This window comes from Rhipicephalus microplus, chromosome 10 (genome assembly GCF_043290135.1).
Source record: "Rhipicephalus microplus isolate Deutch F79 chromosome 10, USDA_Rmic, whole genome shotgun sequence".
In the NCBI taxonomy this organism is placed as follows: domain Eukaryota; kingdom Metazoa; phylum Arthropoda; class Arachnida; order Ixodida; family Ixodidae; genus Rhipicephalus; species Rhipicephalus microplus.
Genome location: NC_134709.1, coordinates 104,435,280 through 104,459,272, shown reverse-complemented (window position 1 = coordinate 104,459,272; position 23,993 = coordinate 104,435,280).

The window sequence follows — 23,993 nt, the reverse complement described above, 5'->3', positions numbered from 1 at the left end:
GAAAGCACTCTTATGCGTATGTTAGGCGCTGCGTAGCGCGCGTGAACCTATTATGAGCGGGCAGCTGATTAATTGTCCCTCTTATAAAACCTAAACACACCAAGTCTGCCATTACGAGACCCTCGTTCAATGAAAATAAGGGAAAGAATTGTATACCTAAGGGCTTGTTTTTCCGTGTTTTAACACAATATTATAGAGCTCTAACAGACAGTAATGCCAAGGAATGTACAGGGGAAGTTATTAGAACCAATGGGATGTAAATAAGAAGAATGAAAATTGGATAAAAAAATAACCAACCGTGGGCAGGAATCGAACCTACGACGTTCGAATAACGCGTTCGATGCTCTAACAACTGAGCTACCACTGCGGCCTTCCCACCATCCACTTTTTTGGGCTTATATGTGAATTTAGAAGTAGGAGTGACAGTCAGCGCCATCAATAAGAGAAACAACGAGTGTGAAAACACTCTTTTGCGTATGTTTGGCGTCACGTAGCACGTGAACTTATTATGAGCGGGCAGCTGACTGATTGTTCCTTTTATAAAACCTAAACACACCAAGTTTGCCATTACGAGACCCTCGTTCAATGAAAATAAGGGAAAGAATTGTATACCTAAGGGCTCGTTTTTCCGTGTTTCAACACAATAATAATGAGCTCTAACAGACAGTAATGCCAAGGAATGTACAGAGGAAGTTATTAGAACCAATGGGATGTAAATAAGAAGAATGAAATTTGGATGAAAATATAACCAACCGTGGGCAGTAATCGAACCTACGACATTCGAATAACGCGTTCGATGCTCTAACCACTGAGCTACCACAGCGGCCTTCCCACCATCCACTTTTTTGGGCTTATAAGTGAGTTTAGAAGTAGGAGTGACAGTCAGCGCCATCAATAAGCAAACAACGAGTGTGAAAGCAGTCTTATGCGTATGTTTGGCGCTGCGTAGCGCGCGTGAACCTATTATGAGCGGGCAGCTGATTAATTGTCCCTTTTATACAACCTAAACACACCAAGTCTGCCATTACGAGACCCTCGTTCACTGAAAATAAGGGAAAGAGGTGTATACCTAAGGGCTCGTTTTCCGGTGTTTTAACGCAATATTAATGAGATCTAACACACAGTAATGCCAAGGAATGTACAGGGGAAGTTATTAGAACCAATGGGATGTAAATAAGAAGAAAGCAAAGTGGAGGAAAAAATAACCAACCGTGGGAAGGAATCGAACCTACGACCTTCGAATAACGCGTTCGATGCTCTAACCACTGAGCTACCACAGCGGCCTTCCCTCCATCCACATTTTTGGGCTTATATGTGAATTTAGAAGTAGGAGTGACAGTCAGCGCTTCTATAAGCCAAACAACGAGTGTTAAAACCCTCTTATGCGTATGTTTGGCATCACGTAGCACGTGAACATATTATGAGCGAGCAGCTGATTAATTGTCCCTCTTATACAACCTAAACACACCAAGTTAGCCATTATGAGACCCTCGTTCAATGAAAATAAGGGAAAGAAGTGTGTACCTAAGGGCTCCTTTTTTTCCGTGTTTAAACACAATATTATTGAGATCTAACAGACCGTAATGCCAAGGATTGTACAGGGGAAGTTATTAGAACCAAATGGGTGTTAATAAGAAGAAAGAAAAGTGGATGAAAAAATAACCAACTGTGGGAAGGAATCGAACCTACGACCTTCGAATAACGCGTTCGATGCTCTAATCACTGATCTACCACAGCGGCCTTCCCTCCATCCACATTTTTGGGCTTATATGTGAATTTAGAAGTAGGAGTGACAGTCAGCGCCATCAATAAGCCAAACAACGAGTGTGAAAACACTCTTATGCATATGTTTGGCGTCACGTAGCACTGGAACATATTATGAGCGGGCAGCTGATTGATTGTCCCTCTTATACAACCTAAACACACAAAGTTTGCCATTACGAGACCCTCGTTCAATGAAAATAAGGGAAAGAATTGTATACCTAAGGGCTCGTTTTTCCGTGTTTTAACACAATATTATAGAGCTCTAACAGACAGTAATGCCAAGGAATGTACAGGGGAAGTTATTAGAACCAATGGGATGTAAATAAGAAGAATGAAAATTGGATGAAAAAGTAACCAACCGTGGGCAGGAATCGAACCTACGACGTTCGAATAACGCGTTCGATGCTCTAACCACTGAGCTACCACTGCGGCCTTCCCGCCATCCACTTTTTTGGGCTTATATGTGAATTTAGAAGTAGGAGTGACAGTCAGCGCCATCTATAAGCCAAACAACGAGTGTGAAAAGACTCCTATGCGTATGTTTGGCGTCACGTAGCACGTGAACTTATTATAGGCAGGCAGCTGAATAATTGTCCCTCTTATACAACCTAAACACACAAAGTCTGCCATTACGAGACCCTCATTCAATGAAAATAAGGGAAAGAAGTGTATACCTAAGGGCTCGTTTTTCCGTGTTTTAACACAATATGAGATCTAACAGACAGTAATGCCAAGGAATGTACAGGGGAAGTTATTAGAACCAAAGCGATGTAAATATGAAGAAAGAAAAGTGGATGAAAAAATAACCAACCGTGGGCAGGCATCGAACCTACGACCTTCGAATAACGCGTTCGATGCTCTAACCACTGAGCTACTACAGCGGCCTTCCCACCATCCACTTTTTTGGGCTTATATGTGAATTTAGAAGTAGGAGTGACAGTCAGCGCCATCAATAAGAGAAACAACGAGTGTGAAAACACTTTTTTGCGTATGTTTGGCGTCACGTAGCACGTGAACTTATTATGAGGGGGCAGCTGATTAATGGTCCCTCTTATACAACCAAAACACACCAAGTCTGCCATTACGAGACCCTCGTTCACTGAAAATAAGGGAAAGAGGTGTATACCTAAGGGCTCGTTTTTCGGTGTTTTAACACAATATTAATGAGATCTAACAGACAGTAATGCCAAGGAATGTACAGGGGAAGTTATTAGAACCAATTGGATGTAAATAAGAAGAAAGAAAAGTTAATGAAAAAATAACCAACCGTGGGAAGGAATCGAACCTACGACCTTCGAATAACGCGTTCGATGCTCTAACCACTGAGCTACTACAGTAGCCTTCCCTCCATCCACATTTTTGGGCTTATATGTGAATTAAGAAGTAGGAGTGACAGTCAGCGCCATCTATAAGCCAAACAACGAGTGTTAAAACCCTCTTATGCGTATGTTTGACATCACGTAGCACGTGAACTTATTATGAGCGGGCAGCTGATTAATTGTCCCTCTTATACAACCTAAACACACCAAGTCTGCCATTACAAGACCCTCATTCAATGAAAATAAGGGAAAGAAGTGTATATCTAAGGGCTCGTTTTTCCGTGTTTTAACACAATATGAGATCTAACAGACAGTAATGCCAAGGATTGTACAGGGAAAGTTATTGGAACCAATGGTATGTAAATAGGAAGAAAGAAAAGTGGATGAAAAAATAACCAACCGGGGGCAGGAATCAAACCTACGACCTTCGAATAACGCGTTCGATGATCTAACCACTGAGCTACCACAGCGGCCTTCCCTCCATCCTCTTTTTTGGGCTTATATGTGAATTTAGAAGTCGCACTGACAGTCAGCGCCATCTATAAGCCAAACAACGAGTGTGAAAAGACTCCTATGCGTATGTTTGGCGTCTCGTAGCACGTGAACTTATTATAAGCGGGCAGCTGATTAATTGTCCCTCTTATACAACCTAAACACACCAAGTCTGCCATTACGAGACCCTCATTCAATGAAAATAAGGGAAAGAAGTGTATATCTAAGGGCTCGTTTTTTCGTGTTTTAACACAATATGAGATCTAACAGACAGTAATGCCAAGGATTGTACAGGGGAAGTTATTGGAACCAATGGGATGTAAATAGGAAGAAAGAAAAGTGGATGAAAAAATAACCAACCGGGGGCAGGAATCAAACCTACGACCTTCGAATAACGCGTTCGATGATCTAACCACTGAGCTACCACAGCGGCCTTCCCTCCATCCACTTTTTTGGGCTTATATGTGAATTTAGAAGTAGCAGTGACAGTCAGCGCCATCTATAAGCCAAACAACGAGTGTGAAAACACTCTTATGCGTATGTTTGGCGTCACGTAGCACGTGATTTATTATGACCGGGCAGCTGAACAATTGTCCCTTTTATACAACCTAAACACACCAAGTCTGCCATTACGAGACCCTCGTTCAATGAAAATAAGGGTAAGAAGTGTATACCTAAGGGCTCGTTTTTCGGTGTTTTACCACAATATTAATAAGATCTAACAGACAGTAATGCCAAGGAATGTACAGGGGAAGTTATAAGAACCAATGGGATGTAAATAGGAAGAAAGAAAAGTGGATGAAAAAATAACCAACCGTGGGCAGGAATCGAGCCTACGACATTCGAATAACGCGTTCGATGCTCTAACCACTGAGCTACCACAGCGGCCTTCCCTCCATCCACTTTTTTGGGCTTATATGTGAGTTTAGAAGTAGGAGTGACAGTCAGCGCCGTCAATAAGCAAACAACGTGTGTGAAAGCACTCTTATGCGTATGTTTGGCGCTGCGTAGCGCGCGTGAACCTATTATGAGCGGGCAGCTGATTAATTGTCCCTCTTATACAACCTAAACACACCAAGTCTGCCATTACGAGACCCTCGTTTATTGAAAATAAGGGAAAGAGGTGTATACCTAAGGGCTCGTTTTTCGGTGTTTTAACGCAATATTAATGAGATCTAACACACAGTAATGCCAAGGAATGTACAGGGGAAGTTATTAGAACCAATGGGATGTAAATAAGAAGAAAGAAAAGTGGATGAAAGAATAACCAACCGTGGGAAGGAATCGAACCTACGACCTTCGAATAACGCGTTCGATGCTATAACCACTGAGCTACCACAGCGGCCTTCCCTCCATCCACATTTTTGGGCTTATATGTGAATTTAGAAGTAGGAGTGACAGTCAGCGCTTCTATAAGCCAAACAACGAGTGTTAAAACCCTCTTATGCGTATGTTTGGCATCACGTAGCACGTGAACATATTATGAGCGAGCAGCTGATTATATGTCCCTCTTATACAACCTAAACACACCAAGTTAGCCATTATGAGACCCTCGTTCAATGAAAATAAGGGAAAGAATTGTATACCTAAGGGCTCGTTTTTCCGTGTTTCAACACAATAATAATGAGCTCTAACAGACAGTAATGCCAAGGAATGTACAGAGGAAGTTATTAGAACAAATGGGTTGTAAATAAGAAGAATGAAATTTGGATGAAAAAATAACCAACCGTGGGCAGTAATCGAACCTACGACATTCGAATAACGCGTTCGATGCTCTAACCACTGAGCTACCACAGCGGCCTTCCCTCCATCCACTTTTTTGGGCTTATAAGTGAGTTTAGAAGTAGGAGTGACAGTCAGCGCCATCAATTAGCAAACAACGAGTGTGAAAGCAGTCTTATGCGTATGTTTGGCGCTGCGTAGCGCGCGTGAACCTATTATGAGCGGGCAGCTGATTAATTGTCCCTCTTATACAACCTAAACACACCAAGTCTGCCATTACGAGACCCTCGTTCACTGAAAATAAGGGAAAGAGGTGTATACCTAAGGGCTCGTTTTTCGGTGTTTTAACGCAATATTAATGAGATCTAACACACAGTAATGCCAAGGAATGTACAGGGGAAGTTATTAGAAGCAATGGGATGTAAATAAGAAGAAAGAAAAGTGGATGAAAAAATAACCAACCGTGGGAAGGAATCGAACCTACGACCTTCGAATAACGCGTTCGATGCTATAACCACTGAGCTACTACAGCGGCCTTCCCTCCATCCACACTTTTGGGCTTATATGTGAATTTAGAATTAGGAGTGACAGTCAGCGCTTCTATAAGCCAAACAACGAGTGTTAAAACCCGCTTATGCGTATGTTTGGCATCACGTAGCACTGGAACATATTATGAGCGGGCAGCTGATTGATTGTCCCTCTTATAAAACCTAAACACACAAAGTTTGCCATTACGAGACCCTCGTTCAATGAAAATAAGGGAAAGAATTGTATACCTAAGGGCTCGTTTTTCCGTGTTTTAACACAATATTATAGAGCTCTAACAGACAGTAATGCCAAGGAATGTACAGGGGAAGTTATTAGAACCAATGGGATGTAAATAAGAAGAATGAAAATTGGATGAAAAAGTAACCAACCATGGGCAGGAATCGAACCTACGACGTTCGAATAACGCGTTCGATGCTCTAACCACTGAGCTACCACTGCGGCCTTCCCGCCATCCACTTTTTTGGGCTTATATGTGAATTTAGAAGTAGGAGTGACAGTCAGCGCCATCTATAAGCCAAACAACGAGTGTGAAAAGACTCCTATGCGTATGTTTGGCGTCACGTAGCACGTGAACTTATTATAGGCAGGCAGCTGATTAATTGTCCCTCTTATACAACCTAAACACACAAAGTCTGCCATTACGAGACCCTCATTCAATGAAAATAAGGGAAAGAAGTGTATACCTAAGGGCTCGTTTTTCCGTGTTTTAACACAATATGAGATCTAACAGACAGTAATGCCAAGGAATGTACAGGGGAAGTTATTAGAACCAAAGGGATGTAAATATGAAGAAAGAAAAGTGGATGAAAAAATAACCAACCGTGGGCAGGCATCGAACCTACGACCTTCGAATAACGCGTTCGATGCTCTAACCACTGAGCTACTACAGCGGCCTTCCCACCATCCACTTTTTTGGGCTTATATGTGAATTTAGAAGTAGGAGTGACAGTCAGCGCCATCAATAAGAGAAACAACGAGTGTGAAAACACTCTTTTGCGTATGTTTGGCGTCACGTAGCACGTGAACATATTATGAGCGGGCAGCTGACTGATTGTCCCTTTTATAAAACCTAAACACACCAAGTTTGCCATTACGAGACCCTCGTTCAATGAAAATAAGGGAAAGAATTGTATACCTAAGGGCTCGTTTTTCCGTGTTTCAACACAATATTAATGAGCTCTAACAGACAGTAATGCCAAGGAATGTACAGAGGAAGTTATTAGAACCAATGGGATGTAAATAAGAAGAATGAAATTTGGATGAAAATATAACCAACCGTGGGCAGTAATCGAACCTACGACATTCGAATAACGCGTTCGATGCTCTAACCACTGAGCTACCACAGCGGCCTTTCCTCCATCCACATTTTTGGGCTTATATGTGAATTTAGAAGTAGGAGTGACAGTCAGCGCTTCTATAAGCCAAACAACGAGTGTTAAAACCCTTTTATGCGTATGTTTGGCATCACGTAGCACGTGAACATATTATGAGCGAGCAGCTGATTAATTGTCCCTCTTATACAACCTAAACACACCAAGTTAGCCATTATGAGACCCTCGTTCAATGAAAATAAGGGAAAGAAGTGTGTACCTAAGGGCTCCTTTTTTTTCCGTGTTTGAACACAATATTATTGAGATCTAACAGACAGTAATGCCAAGGATTGTACAGGGGAAGTTATTAGAACCAATAGGGTGTAAATAAGAAGACACAAAAGTGGATGAAAAATAACCAATCGTGAGCAGGAATCGAACCTACGACCTCCAAATAACGCGTTCGATGCTTTAACCACTGAGCTGCCACAGCGGCCTTCCCTCCATCCACTTTTGTGGGCTTATATGTGAGTTTAGAAATAGGAGTGACAGTCAGCGCCATCAATAAGCAAAACAACGAGTGTGAAAACACTCTTATGCGTATGTTTGGCGTTACGTAGCACGTGAACATATTATGAGCGGGCAGCTGATTAATGGTCCCTCTTATACAACCAAAACACACCAAGTCTGCCATTACGAGACCCTCGTTCACTGAAAATAAGGGAAAGAGGTGTATACCTAAGGGCTCGTTTTTCGGTGTTTTAACACAATATTAATGAGATCTAACAGACAGTAATGCCAAGGAATGTACAGGGGAAGTTATTAGAACCAATTGGATGTAAATAAGAAGAAAGAAAAGTTAATGAAAAAATAACCAACCGTGGGAAGGAATCGAACCTACGACCTTCGAATAACGCGTTCGATGCTCTAACCACTGAGCTACTACAGTAGCCTTCCCTCCATCCACATTTTTGGGCTTATATGTGAATTAAGAAGTAGGAGTGACAGTCAGCGCCATCTATAAGCCAAACAACGAGTGTTAAAACCCTCTTATGCGTATGTTTGACATCACGTAGCACGTGAACATATTATGAGCGAGCAGCTGATTAATTGTCCCTCTTATACAACCTAAACACACCAAGTTAGCCATTATGAGACCCTCGTTGAATGAAAATAAGGGAAAGAAGTGTGTACCTAAGGGCTCCTTTTTTTCCGTGTTTTAACACAATATTATTGAGATCTAACAGACAGTAATGCCAAGGATTGTACAGGGGAAGTTATTAGAACCAATAGGGTGTAAATAAGAAGACACAAAAGTGGATGAAAAATAACCAATCGTGAGCAGGAATCGAACCTACGACCTCCAAATAACGCGTTCGATGCTTTAACCACTGAGCTGCCACAGCGGCCTTCCCTCCATCCACTTTTGTGGGCTTATATGTGAGTTTAGAAATAGGAGTGACAGTCAGCGCCATCAATAAGCAAAACAACGAGTGTGAAAACACTCTTATGCGTATGTTTGGCGTTACGTAGCACGTGAACTTATTATAAGCGGGCAGCTGATTAATTGTCCCTCTTATACAACCTAAACACACCAAGACTGCCATTACGAGACCCTAATTCAATGAAAATAAGGGAAAGAAGTGTATATCTAAGGGCTCGTTTTTCCGTGTTTTAACACAATATGAGATCTAACAGACAGTAATGCCAAGGATTGTACAGGGGAAGTTATTGGAACCAATGGGATGTAAATAGGAAGAAAGAAAAGTGGATGAAAAAATAACCAACCGGGGGCAGGAATCAAACCTACGACCTTCGAATAACGCGTTCGATGATCTAACCACTGAGCTACCACAGCGGCCTTCCCTCCATCCACTTTTTTGGGCTTATATGTGAATTTAGAAGTAGCAGTGACAGTCAGCGCCATCTATAAGACAAACAACGAGTGTGAAAACACTCTTATGCGTATGTTTGGCGTCACGTAGCACGTGAACTTATTATGACCGGGCAGCTGAACAATTGTCCCTTTTATACAACCTAAACACACCAAGTCTGCCATTACGAGACCCTCGTTCAATGAAAATAAGGGTAAGAAGTGTATACCTAAGGGCTCGTTTTTCGGTGTTTTACCACAATATTAATGAGATCTAACAGACAGTAATGCCAAGGAATGTACAGGGGAAGTTATAAGAACCAATGGGATGTAAATAGGAAGAAAGAAAAGTGGATGAAAAAATAACCAACCGTGGGCAGGAATCGAGCCTACGACATTCGAATAACGCGTTCGATGCTCTAACCACTGAGCTACTACAGTAGCCTTCCCTCCATCCACATTTTTGGGCTTATATGTGAATTAAGAAGTAGGAGTGACAGTCAGCGCCATCTATAAGCCAAACAACGAGTGTTAAAACCCTCTTATGCGTATGTTTGACATCACGTAGCACGTGAACTTATTATGAGCGGGCAGCTGATTAATTGTCCCTCTTATACAACCTAAACACACCAAGTCTGCCATTACGAGACCCTCGTTTATTGAAAATAAGGGAAAGAGGTGTATACCTAAGGGCTCGTTTTTCGGTGTTTTAACACAATATTAATGAGATCTAACAGACAGTAATGCCAAGGAATGTACAGGGGAAGTTATTAGAACCAATGGGATGTAAATAAGAAGAAAGAAAAGTCGATGAAAGAATAACCAACCGTGGGAAGGAATCGAACCTACGACCTTCGAATAACGCGTTCGATGCTATAACCACTGAGCTACCACAGCGGCCTTCCCTCCATCCACATTTTTGGGCTTATATGTGAATTTAGAAGTAGGAGTGACAGTCAGCGCTTCTATAAGCCAAACAACGAGTGTTAAAACCCTCTTATGCGTATGTTTGGCATCACGTAGCACGTGAACATATTATGAGCGAGCAGCTGATTATATGTCCCTCTTATACAACCTAAACACACCAAGTTAGCCATTATGAGACCCTCGTTCAATGAAAATAAGGGAAAGAATTGTATACCTAAGGGCTCGTTTTTCCGTGTTTCAACACAATAATAATGAGCTCTAACAGACAGTAATGCCAAGGAATGTACAGAGGAAGTTATTAGAACCAATGGGTTGTAAATAAGAAGAATGAAATTTGGATGAAAAAATAACCAACCGTGGGCAGTAATCGAACCTACGACATTCGAATAACGCGTTCGATGCTCTAACCACTGAGCTACCACAGCGGCCTTCCCTCCATCCACTTTTGTGGGCTTATAAGTGAGTTTAGAAGTAGGAGTGACAGTCAGCGCCATCAATTAGCAAACAACGAGTGTGAAAGCACTCTTATGCGTATGTTTGGCGCTGCGTAGCGCGCGTGAACCTATTATGAGCGGGCAGCTGATTAATTGTCCCTCTTATACAACCTAAACACACCAAGTCTGCCATTACGAGACCCTCGTTCACTGAAAATAAGGGAAAGAGGTGTATACCTAAGGGCTCGTTTTTCGGTGTTTTAACGCAATATTAATGAGATCTAACACACAGTAATGCCAAGGAATGTACAGGGGAAGTTATTAGAACCAATGGGATGTAAATAAGAAGAAAGAAAAGTGGATGAAAAAATAACCAACCGTGGGAAGGAATCGAACCTACGACCTTCGAATAACGCGTTCGATGCTATAACCACTGAGCTACCACAGCGGCCTTCCCTCCATCCACATTTTTGGGCTTATATGTGAATTTAGAATTAGGAGTGACAGTCAGCGCTTCTATAAGCCAAACAACGAGTGTTAAAACCCGCTTATGCGTATGTTTGGCATCACGTAGCACGTGAACATATTATGAGCGAGCAGCTGATTAATTGTCCCTCTTATACAACCTAAACACACCAAGTTAGCCATTATAAGACCCTCGTTCAATGAAAATAAGGGAAAGAAGTGTGTACCTTAGGGCTCCTTTTTTTCCGTGTTTTAACACAATATGAGATCTAACAGACAGTAATGCCAAGGAATGTACAGGGGAAGTTATTAGAACCAATGGGATGTAAATAAGAAGAAAGAAAAGTGGATGAAAAAATAACCAACCGTGGGCAGGAATCGAACCTACGACCTTCGAATAACGCGTTCGATGCTCTAACCACTGAGCTACTACAGCGGCCTTCCCACCATCACTTTTTTGGGCTTATATGTGAATTTAGAAGTAGGAGTGACAGTCAGCGCCATCTATAAGCCAAACAACGAGTCACTCCTATGCGTATGTTTGGCGTCACGTAGCACGTGAACTTATTATGAGCGGGCAGCTGATTAATTGTACCTCTTATACAACCTAAACACACCAAGTCTGCCATTACGAGACCCTCATTCAATGAAAATAAGGGAAAGAAGTGTATATCTAAGGGCTCGTTTTTCCGTGTTTTAACACAATATGAGATCTAACAGACAGTAATGCCAAGGAATGTACAGGGGAAGTTATTGGAACCAATGGGATGTAAATAGGAAGAAAGAAATGTGGATGAAAAAATAACCAACCGGGGGCAGGAATCGAACCTACGACATTCGAATAACGCGTTCGATGATCTAACCACTGAGCTACCACAGTGGCCTTCCCTCCATCCACTTTTTTGGGCTTATATGTGAATTTAGAAGTCGCAGTGACAGTCAGCGCCATCTATAAGCCAAACAACGAGTGTGAAAACACTCTTATGCGTATGTTTGGCGTCACGTAGCGCGCGTGAACCTATTATGAGCGGGCAGCTGATTAATTGTCCCTCTTATACAACCTAAACACACCAAGTCTGCCATTACGAGACCCTCGTTCACTGAAAATAAGGGAAAGAGGTGTGTACCTAAGGGCTCGTTTTTCGGTGTTTTAACGCAATATTAATGAGATCTAACACACAGTAATGCCAAGGAATGTACAGGGGAAGTTATTAGAACCAATGGGATGTAAATAAGAAGAAAGAAAAGTGGATGAAAAAATAACCAACCGTGGGAAGGAATCGAACCTACGACCTTCGAATAACGCGTTCGATGCTCTAACCACTGAGCTACTACAGTAGCCTTCCCTCCATCCACATTTTTGGGCTTATATGTGAATTAAGAAGTAGGAGTGACAGTCAGCGCCATCTATAAGCCAAACAACGAGTGTTAAAACCCTCTTATGCGTATGTTTGACATCACGTAGCACGTGAACTTATTATGAGCGGGCAGCTGATTAATTGTCCCTCTTATACAACCTAAACACACCAAGTCTGCCATTACGAGACCCTCATTCAATGAAAATAAGGGAAAGAGGTGTGTACCTAAGGGCTCGTTTTTCGGTGTTTTAACGCAATATTAATGAGATCTAACACACAGTAATGCCAAGGAATGTACAGGGGAAGTTATTAGAACCAATGGGATGTAAATAAGAAGAAAGAAAAGTGGATGAAAAAATAACCAACCGTGGGAAGGAATCGAACCTACGACCTTCGAATAACACGTTCGATGCTCTAACCACTGAGCTACTACAGCGGCCTTCCCTGCCATCCACTTTTTTGGGCTTATAAGTGAATTTAGAAGTAGGAGTGATAGTCAGCGCCATCAATAAGAGAAACAACGAGTGTGAAAACACTCTTTTGCGTATGTTTGGCGTCACGTAGCACGTGAACTTATTATGAGCGGGCAGCTGACTGATTGTCCCTCTTACAAAACCTAAACACACCAAGTTTGCCATTACGAGACCCTCGTTCAATGAAAATAAGGGAAAGAATTGTATACCTAAGGGCTCGTTTTTCCGTGTTTCAACACAATAATAATGAGCTCTAACAGACAGTAATGCCAAGGAATGTACAGGGGAAGTTATTAGAACCAATGGGATGTAAATAAGAAGAATGAAATTTGGATGAAAAAATAACCAACCGTGGGCAGTAATCGAACCTACGACATTCGAATAACGCGTTCGATGCTCTAACCACTGAGCTACCACAGCGGCCTTCCCTCCATCCAGTTTTTTGGGCTTATATGTGAGTTTAGAAGTAGGAGTGACAGTCAGCGCCATCAATAAGCAAACAACAAGTGTGAAAGCACTCTTATGCGTATGTTTGGCGCTGCGTAGCGCGCGTGAACCTATTATGAGCGGGCAGCTGATTAATTGTCCCTCTTATACAACCTAAACACACCAAGTCTGCCATTACGAGACCCTCGTTCACTGAAAATAAGGGAAAGAGGTGTGTACCTAAGGGCTCGTTTTTCGGTGTTTTAACGCAATATTAATGAGATCTAACACACAGTAATGCCAAGGAATGTACAGGGGAAGTTATTAGAACCAATGGGATGTAAATAAGAAGAAAGAAAAGTGGATGAAAAAATAACCAACCGTGGGAAGGAATCGAACCTACGACCTTCGAATAACGCGTTCGATGCTCTAACCACTGAGCTACTACAGTAGCCTTCCCTCCATCCACATTTTTGGGCTTATATGTGAATTAAGAAGTAGGAGTGACAGTCAGCGCCATCTATAAGCCAAACAACGAGTGTTAAAACCCTCTTATGCGTATGTTTGACATCACGTAGCACGTGAACTTATTATGAGCGGGCAGCTGATTAATTGTCCCTCTTATACAACCTAAACACACCAAGTCTGCCATTACAAGACCCTCATTCAATGAAAATAAGGGAAAGAAGTGTATACCTAAGGGCTCGTTTTTCCGTGTTTCAACACAATATGAGATCTAACAGACAGTAATGCCAAGGAATGTACAGGGGAAGTTATTAGAACCAATGGGATGTAAATAAGAAGAAAGAAAAGTGGATGAAAAAATAACCAACCGTGGGCAGGAATCGAACCTACGACCTTAGAATAACGCGTTCGATGCTCTAACCACTGAGCTACTACAGCGGCCTTCCCACCATCCACTTTTTTGGGCTTATATGTGAATTTAGAAGTAGGAGTGACAGTCAGCGCCATCTATAAGCCAAACAACGAGTGTGAAAACACTCTTATGCGTATGTTTGGCGTCACGTAGCACGTGAACTTATTATGACCGGGCAGCTGAACAATTGTCCCTTTTATACAACCTAAACACACCAAGTCTGCCATTACGAGACCCTCGTTCAATGAAAATAAGGGTAAGAAGTGTATACCTAAGGGCTCGTTTTTCGGTGTTTTAACACAATATTAATGAGATCTAACAGACAGTAATGCCAAGGAATGTACAGGGGAAGTTATAAGAACCAATGGGATGTAAATAGGAAGAAAGAAATGTGGATGAAAAAATAACCAACCGTGGGCAGGAATCGAGCCTACGACATTCGAATAACGCGTTCGATGCTCTAACCACTGAGCTACCACAGCGGCCTTCCCTCCATCCACTTTTTTGGGCTTATCTGTGAGTTTAGAAGTAGGAGTGACAGTCATCGCCATCAATAAGCAAACAACGTGTGTGAAACCACTCTTATGCGTATGTTTGGCGCTGCGTAGCGCGCGTGAACCTATTATGAGCGGGCAGCTGATTAATTGCCCCTCTTATGCAACCTAAACACACCAAGTCTGCCATTACGCGACCCTCGTTCATTGAAAATAAGGGAAAGAGGTGTATACCTAAGGGCTCGTTTTTCGGTGTTTTAACACAATATTAATGAGATCTAACAGACAGTAATGCCAAGGAATGTACAGGGAAAGTTATTAGAACCAAAGGGATGTAAATATGAAGAAAGAAAAGTAGCTGAAAAAATAACCAACCGTGGGCAGGCATCGAACCTACGACCTTCGAATAACGCGTTCGGTGCTCTAACCACTGAGCTACTACAGCGGCCTTCCCTCCCATCCACTTTTTTGGGCTTATATGTGAATTTAGAAGTAGGAGTGACAGTCAGCGCCATCAATAAGAGAAACAACGAGTGTGAAAACACTCTTTTGCGTATGTTTGGCGTCACGTAGCACGTGAACTTATTATGAGCGGGCAGCTGATTGATTGTCCCTCTTACAAAACCTAAACACACCAAGTTTGCCATTACGAGACCCTCGTTCAATGAAAATAAGGGAAAGAATTGTATACCTAAGGGCTCGTTTTTCCGTGTTTCAACACAATAATAATGAGCTCTAACAGACAGTAGTGCCAAGGAATGTACAGGAGAAGTTATTAGAACCAATGGGATGTAAATAGGAAGAATGAAATTTGGATGAAAAAATAACCAACCGTGGGCAGTAATCGAACCTACGACATTCGAATAACGCGTTCGATGTTCTAACCACTGAGCTACCACAGCGGCCTTCCCTCCATCCAGTTTTTTGGGCTTATATGTGAATTTAGAAGTAGGAGTGACAGTCAGCGCCATCAATAAGCAAACAACAAGTGTGAAAGCACTCTTATGCGTATGTTTGGCGCTGCGTAGCGCGCGTGAACTTATTATGAGCGGGCAGCTGATTAATTGTCCATCTTATACAACCTAAACACACCAAGTCTGACATTACGAGACCCTCGTTCACTGAAAATAAGGGAAAGAGGTGTATACATAAGGGCTCGTTTTTCGGTGTTTTAACGCAATATTAATGAGATCTAACACAGAGTAATGCCAAGGAATGTACAGGGGAAGTTATTAGAACCAATGGGATGTAAATAAGAAGAAAGAAAAGTGGATGAAAAAATAACCAACCGTGGGAAGGAATCGAACCTACGACCTTCGAATAACGCGTTCGATGCTCTAACCACTGAGCTACTACAGTAGCCTTCCCTCCATCCACATTTTTGGGCTTATATGTGAATTAAGAAGTAGGAGTGACAGTCAGCGCCATCTATAAGCCAAACAACGAGTGTTAAAACCCTCTTATGCGTATGTTTGACATCACGTAGCACGTGAACTTATTATGAGCGGGCAGCTGATTAATTGTCCCTCTTGTACAACCTAAACACACCAAGTCTGCCATTACAAGACCCTCATTCAATGAAAATAAGGGAAAGAAGTGTATACCTAAGGGCTCGTTTTTCCGTGTTTCAACACAATATGAGATCTAACAGACAGTAATGCCAAGGAATGTACAGGGGAAGTTATTAGAACCAATGGGACGTAAATAAGAAGAAAGAAAAGTGGATGAAAAAGTAACCAACCGTGGGCAGGAATCGAACCTACGACCTTCGAATAACGCGTTCGATGCTCTAACCACTGAGCTACTACAGCGGCCTTCCCACCATCCACTTTTTTGGGCTTATATGTGAATTTAGAAGTAGGAGTGACAGTCAGCGCCATCTATAAGCCAAACAACGAGTCACTCCTATGCGTATGTTTGGCGTCACGTAGCACGTGAACTTATTATGAGCGGGCAGCTGATTAATTGTACCTCTTATACAACCTAAACACACCAAGTCTGCCATTACGAGACCCTCATTCAATGAAAATAAGCGAAAGAAGTGTTTATCTAAGGGCTCGTTTTTCCGTGTTTTAACACAATATGAGATCTAACAGACAGTAATGCCAAGGAATGTACAGGGGAAGTTATTGGAAGCAATGGGATGTAAATAGGAAGAAAGAAAAGTGGATGAAAAAATAACTAACCGGGGGCAGGAATCGAGCCTACGACATTCGAATAACGCGTTCGATGCTCTAACCACTGAGCTACCACAGCGGCCTTCCCTCCATCCACTTTTTTGGGCTTATATGTGAATTTAGAAGTAGGAGTGACAGTCAGCGCCATCAATAAGAGCAACAACGAGTGTGAAAACACTCTTTTGCGTATGTTTGGCGTCACGTAGCACGTGAACTTATTATGAGCGGGCACCTGATTGATTGTCCCTCTTACAAAACCTAAACACACCAAGTTTGCCATTACGAGACCCTCGTTCAATGAAAATAAGGGAAAGAATTGTATACCTGAGGGCTCGTTTTTCCGTGTTTCAACACAATAATAATGAGATCTAACAGACAGTAATGCCAAGGAATGTACAGGGGAAATTATTAGAACCAAAGGGATGTAAATATGAAGAAAGAAAAGTAGCTGAAAAAATAACCAACCGTGGGCAGGCATCGAACCTACGACCTTCGAATAACGCGTTCGGTGCTCTAACCACTGAGCTACTACAGCGGCCTTCCCTCCCATCCACTTTTTTGGGCTTATATGTGAGTTTAGAAGTAGGAGTGACAGTCAGCGCCATCAATAAGAGAAACAACGAGTGTGAAAACACTCTTTTGCGTATGTTTGGCGTCACGTAGCACGTGAACTTATTATGAGCGGGCAGCTGATTGATTGTCCCTCTTACAAAACCTAAACACACCAAGTTTGCCACTACGAGACCCTCGTTCAATGAAAATAAGGGAAAGAATTGTATATCTAAGGGCTCGTTTTTCCGTGTTTCAACACAATAATAATGAGCTCTAACAGACAGTAATGCCAAGGAATGTACAGGAGAAGTTATTAGAACCAATGGGATGTAAATAAGAAGAATGAAATTTGGATGAAAAAATAACCAACCGTGGGCAGTAATCGAACCTACGACATTCGAATAACGCGTTCGATGCTCTAACCACTGAGCTACCACAGCGGCCTTCCCTCCATCCAGTTTTTTGGGCTTATATGTGAGTTTAGAAGTAGGAGTGACAGTCAGCGCCATCAATAAGCAAACAACAAGTGTGAAAGCACTCTTATGCGTATGTTTGGCGCTGCGTAGCGCGCGTGAACTTATTATGAGCGGGCAGCTGATTAATTGTCCCTCTTATACAACCTAAACACACCAAGTCTGCCATTACGAGACCCTCGTTCACTGAAAATAAGGGAAAGAGGTGTATACATAAGGGCTCGTTTTTCGGTGTTTTAACGCAATATTAATGAGATCTAACACAGAGTAATGCCAAGGAATGTACAGGGGAAGTTATTAGAACCAATGGGATGTAAATAAGAAGAAAGAAAAGTGGATGAAAAAATAACCAACCGTGGGAAGGAATCGAACCTACGACCTTCGAATAACGCGTTCGATGCTATAACCACTGAGCTACCACAGCGGCCTTCCCTCCATCCACATTTTTGGGCTTATATGTGAATTTAGAATTAGGAGTGACAGTCAGCGCTTCTATAAGCCAAACAACGAGTGTGAAAACACTCTTATGCGTATGTTTGGCGTCACGTAGCACGTGAACTTATTATGACCGGGCAGCTGAACAATTGTCCCTTTTATACAACCTAAACACACCAAGTCTGCCATTACGAGACCCTCGTTCAATGAAAATAAGGGTAAGAAGTGTATACCTAAGGGCTCGTTTTTCGGTGTTTTAACACAATATTAATGAGATCTAACAGACAGTAATGCCAAGGAATGTACAGGGGAAGTTATAAGAACCAATGGGATGTAAATAGGAAGAAAGAAAAGTGGATGAAAAAATAACCAACCGTGGGCAGGAATCGAGCCTACGACTTTCGAATAACGCGTTCGATGCTCTAACCACTGAGCTACCACAGCGGCCTTCCCTCCATCCACTTTTTTGGGCTTATATGTGAATTTAGAAGTAGGAGTGACAGTCATCGCCATCAATAAGCAAACAACGTGTGTGAAACCACTCTTATGCGTATGTTTGGCGCTGCGTAGCGCGCGTGAACCTATTATGAGCGGGCAGCTGATTAATTGCCCCTCTTATACAACCTAAACACACCAAGTCTGCCATTACGCGACCCTCGTTCATTGAAAATAAGGGAAAGAGGTGTATACCTAAGGGCTCGTTTTTCGGTGTTTTAACACAATATTAATGAGATCTAACAGACAGTAATGCCAAGGAATGTACAGGGGAAGTTATTAGAACCAAAGGGATGTAAATATGAAGAAAGAAAAGTAGCTGAAAAAATAACCAACCGTGGGCAGGCATCGAACCTACGACCTTCGAATAACGCGTTCGGTGCTCTAACCACTGAGCTACTACAGCGGCCTTCCCTCCCATCCACTTTTTTGGGCTTATATGTGAATTTAGAAGTAGGAGTGACAGTCAGCGCCATCAATAAGAGAAACAACGAGTGTGAAAACACTCTTTTGCGTATGTTTGGCGTCACGTAGCACGTGAACTTATTATGAGCGGGCAGCTGATTGATTGTCCCTCTTACAAAACCTAAACACACCAAGTTTGCCATTACGAGACCCTCGTTCAATGAAAATAAGGGAAAGAATTGTATACCTAAGGGCTCGTTTTTCCGTGTTTCAACACAATAATAATGAGCTCTAACAGACAGTAGTGCCAAGGAATGTACAGGAGAAGTTATTAGAACCAATGGGATGTAAATAGGAAGAATGAAATTTGGATGAAAAAATAACCAACCGTGGGCAGTAATCGAACCTACGACATTCGAATAACGCGTTCGATGCTCTAACCACTGAGCTACCACAGCGGCCTTCACTCCATCCAGTTTTTTGGGCTTATATGTGAGTTTAGAAGTAGGAGTGACAGTCAGCGCCATCAATAAGCAAACAACAAGTGTGAAAGCACTCTTATGCGTATGTTTGGCGCTGCGTAGCACGCGTGAACTTATTATGAGCGGGCAGCTGATTAATTGTCCCTCTTATACAACCTAAACACACCAAGTCTGCCATTACGAGACCCTCGTTCACTGAAAATAAGGGAAAGAGGTGTATACATAAGGGCTCGTTTTTCGGTGTTTTAACGCAATATTAATGAGATCTAACACAGAGTAATGCCAAGGAATGTACAGGGGAAGTTATTAGAACCAATGGGATGTAAATAAGAAGAAAGAAAAGTGGATGAAAAAATAACCAACCGTGGGAAGGAATCGAACCTACGACCTTCGAATAACGCGTTCGATGCTCTAACCACTGAGCTACTACAGTAGCCTTCCCTCCATCCACATTTTTGGGCTTATATGTGAATTAAGAAGTAGGAGTGACAGTCAGCGCCATCTATAAGCCAAACAACGAGTGTTAAAACCCTCTTATGCGTATGTTTGACATCACGTAGCACGTGAACTTATTATGAGCGGGCAGCTGATTAATTGTCCTTCTTATACAACCTAAACACACCAAGTCTGCCATTACAAGACCCTCATTCAATGAAAATAAGGGAAAGAAGTGTATACCTAAGGGCTCGTTTTTCCGTGTTTCAACACAATATGAGATCTAACAGACAGTAATGCCAAGGAATGTACAGGGGAAGTTATTAGAACCAATGGGACGTAAATAAGAAGAAAGAAAAGTGGATGAAAAAATAACCAACCGTGGGCAGGAATCGAACCTACGACCTTCGAATAACGCGTTCGATGCTCTAACCACTGAGCTACTACAGCGGCCTTCCCACCATCCACTTTTTTGGGCTTATATGTGAATTTAGAAGTAGGAGTGACAGTCAGCGCCATCTATAAGCCAAACAACGAGTCACTCCTATGCGTATGTTTGGCGTCACGTAGCACGTGAACTTATTATGAGCGGGCAGCTGATTATTGTACCTCTTATACAACCTAAACACACCAAGTCTGCCATTACGAGACCCTCATTCAATGAAAATAAGGGAAAGAATTGTATACCTAAGGGCTCGTTTTTCCGTGTTTCAACACAATAATAATGAGCTCTAACAGACAGTAGTGCCAAGGAATGTACAGGAGAAGTTATTAGAACCAATGGGATGTAAATAGGAAGAATGAAATTTGGATGAAAAAATAACCAACCGTGGGCAGTAATCGAACCTACGACATTCGAATAACGCGTTCGATGCTCTAACCACTGAGCTACCACAGCGGCCTTCACTCCATCCAGTTTTTTGGGCTTATATGTGAGTTTAGAAGTAGGAGTGACAGTCAGCGCCATCAATAAGCAAACAACAAGTGTGAAAGCACTCTTATGCGTATGTTTGGCCCTGCGTAGCACGCGTGAACTTATTATGAGCGGGCAGCTGATTAATTGTCCCTCTTATACAACCTAAACACACCAAGTCTGCCATTACGAGACCCTCGTTCACTGAAAATAAGGGAAAGAGGTGTATACATAAGGGCTCGTTTTTCGGTGTTTTAACGCAATATTAATGAGATCTAACACAGAGTAATGCCAAGGAATGTACAGGGGAAGTTATTAGAACCAATGGGATGTAAATAAGAAGAAAGAAAAGTGGATGAAAAAATAACCAACCGTGGGAAGGAATCGAACCTACGACCTTCGAATAACGCGTTCGATGCTCTAACCACTGAGCTACTACAGTAGCCTTCCCTCCATCCACATTTTTGGGCTTATATGTGAATTAAGAAGTAGGAGTGACAGTCAGCGCCATCTATAAGCCAAACAACGAGTGTTAAAACCCTCTTATGCGTATGTTTGACATCACGTAGCACGTGAACTTATTATGAGCGGGCAGCTGATTAATTGTCCCTCTTATACAACCTAAACACACCAAGTCTGCCATTACAAGACCCTCATTCAATGAAAATAAGGGAAAGAAGTGTATACCTAAGGGCTCGTTTTTCCGTGTTTCAACACAATAATAATGAGCTCTAACAGACAGTAATGCCAAGGAATGTACAGGAGAAGTTATTAGAACCAATGGGATGTAAATAAGAAGAATGAAATTTGGATGAAAAAATAACCAACCGTGGGCAGTAATCGAACCTACGACATTCGAATAACGCGTTCGATGCTCTAACCACTGAGCTACCACAGCGGCCTTCCCTCCATCCAGTTTTTTGGGCTTATATGTGAGTTTAGAAGTAGGAGTGACAGTCAGCGCCATCAATAAGCAAACAACAAGTGTGAAAGCACTCTTATGCGTATGTTTGGCGCTGCGTAGCGCGCGTGAACTTATTATGAGCGGGCAGCTGATTAATTGTCCCTCTTATACAACCTAAACACACCAAGTCTGCCATTACGAGACCCTCGTTCACTGAAAATAAGGGAAAGAGGTGTATACATAAGGGCTCGTTTTTCGGTGTTTTAACGCAATATTAATGAGATCTAACACAGAGTAATGCTAAGGAATGTACAGGGGAAGTTATTAGAACCAATGGGATGTAAATAAGAAGAAAGAAAAGTGGATGAAAAAATAACCAACCGTGGGAAGGAATCGAACCTACGACCTTCGAATAACGCGTTCGATGCTATAACCACTGAGCTACCACAGCGGCCTTCCCTCCATCCACATTTTTGGGCTTATATGTGAATTTAGAATTAGGAGTGACAGTCAGCGCTTCTATAAGCCAAACAACGAGTGTGAAAACACTCTTATGCGTATGTTTGGCGTCACGTAGCACGTGAACTTATTATGACCGGGCAGCTGAACAATTGTCCCTTTTATACAACCTAAACACACCAAGTCTGCCATTACGAGACCCTCGTTCAATGAAAATAAGGGTAAGAAGTGTATACCTAAGGGCTCGTTTTTCGGTGTTTTAACACAATATTAATGAGATCTAACAGACAGTAATGCCAAGGAATGTACACGGGAAGTTATAAGAACCAATGGGATGTAAATAGGAAGAAAGAAAAGTGGATGAAAAAATAACCAACCGTGGGCAGGAATCGAGCCTACGACTTTCGAATAACGCGTTCGATGCTCTAACCACTGAGCTACCACAGCGGCCTTCCCTCCATCCACTTTTTTGGGCTTATATGTGAATTTAGAAGTAGGAGTGACAGTCATCGCCATCAATAAGCAAACAACGTGTGTGAAACCACTCTTATGCGTATGTTTGGCGCTGCGTAGCGCGCGTGAACCTATTATGAGCGGGCAGCTGATTAATTGCCCCTCTTATACAACCTAAACACACCAAGTCTGCCATTACGCGACCCTCGTTCATTGAAAATAAGGGAAAGAGGTGTATACCTAAGGGCTCGTTTTTCGGTGTTTTAACACAATATTAATGAGATCTAACAGACAGTAATGCCAAGGAATGTACAGGGGAAGTTATTAGAACCAAAGGGATGTAAATATGAAGAAAGAAAAGTAGCTGAAAAAATAACCAACCGTGGGCAGGCATCGAACCTACGACCTTCGAATAACGCGTTCGGTGCTCTAACCACTGAGCTACTACAGCGGCCTTCCCTCCCATCCACTTTTTTGGGCTTATATGTGAATTTAGAAGTAGGAGTGACAGTCAGCGCCATCAATAAGAGAAACAACGAGTGTGAAAACACTCTTTTGCGTATGTTTGGCGTCACGTAGCACGTGAACTTATTATGAGCGGGCAGCTGATTGATTGTCCCTCTTACAAAACCTAAACACACCAAGTTTGCCATTACGAGACCCTCGTTCAATGAAAATAAGGGAAAGAATTGTATACCTAAGGGCTCGTTTTTCCGTGTTTCAACACAATAATAATGAGCTCTAACAGACAGTAGTGCCAAGGAATGTACAGGAGAAGTTATTAGAACCAATGGGATGTAAATAGGAAGAATGAAATTTGGATGAAAAAATAACCAACCGTGGGCAGTAATCGAACCTACGACATTCGAATAACGCGTTCGATGCTCTAACCACTGAGCTACCACAGCGGCCTTCACTCCATCCAGTTTTTTGGGCTTATATGTGAGTTTAGAAGTAGGAGTGACAGTCAGCGCCATCAATAAGCAAACAACAAGTGTGAAAGCACTCTTATGCGTATGTTTGGCGCTGCGTAGCACGCGTGAACTTATTATGAGCGGGCAGCTGATTAATTGTCCCTCTTATACAACCTAAACACACCAAGTCTGCCATTACGAGACCCTCGTTCACTGAAAATAAGGGAAAGAGGTGTATACATAAGGGCTCGTTTTTCGGTGTTTTAACGCAATATTAATGAGATCTAACACAGAGTAATGCCAAGGAATGTACAGGGGAAGTTATTAGAACCAATGGGATGTAAATAAGAAGAAAGAAAAGTGGATGAAAAAATAACCAACCGTGGGAAGGAATCGAACCTACGACCTTCGAA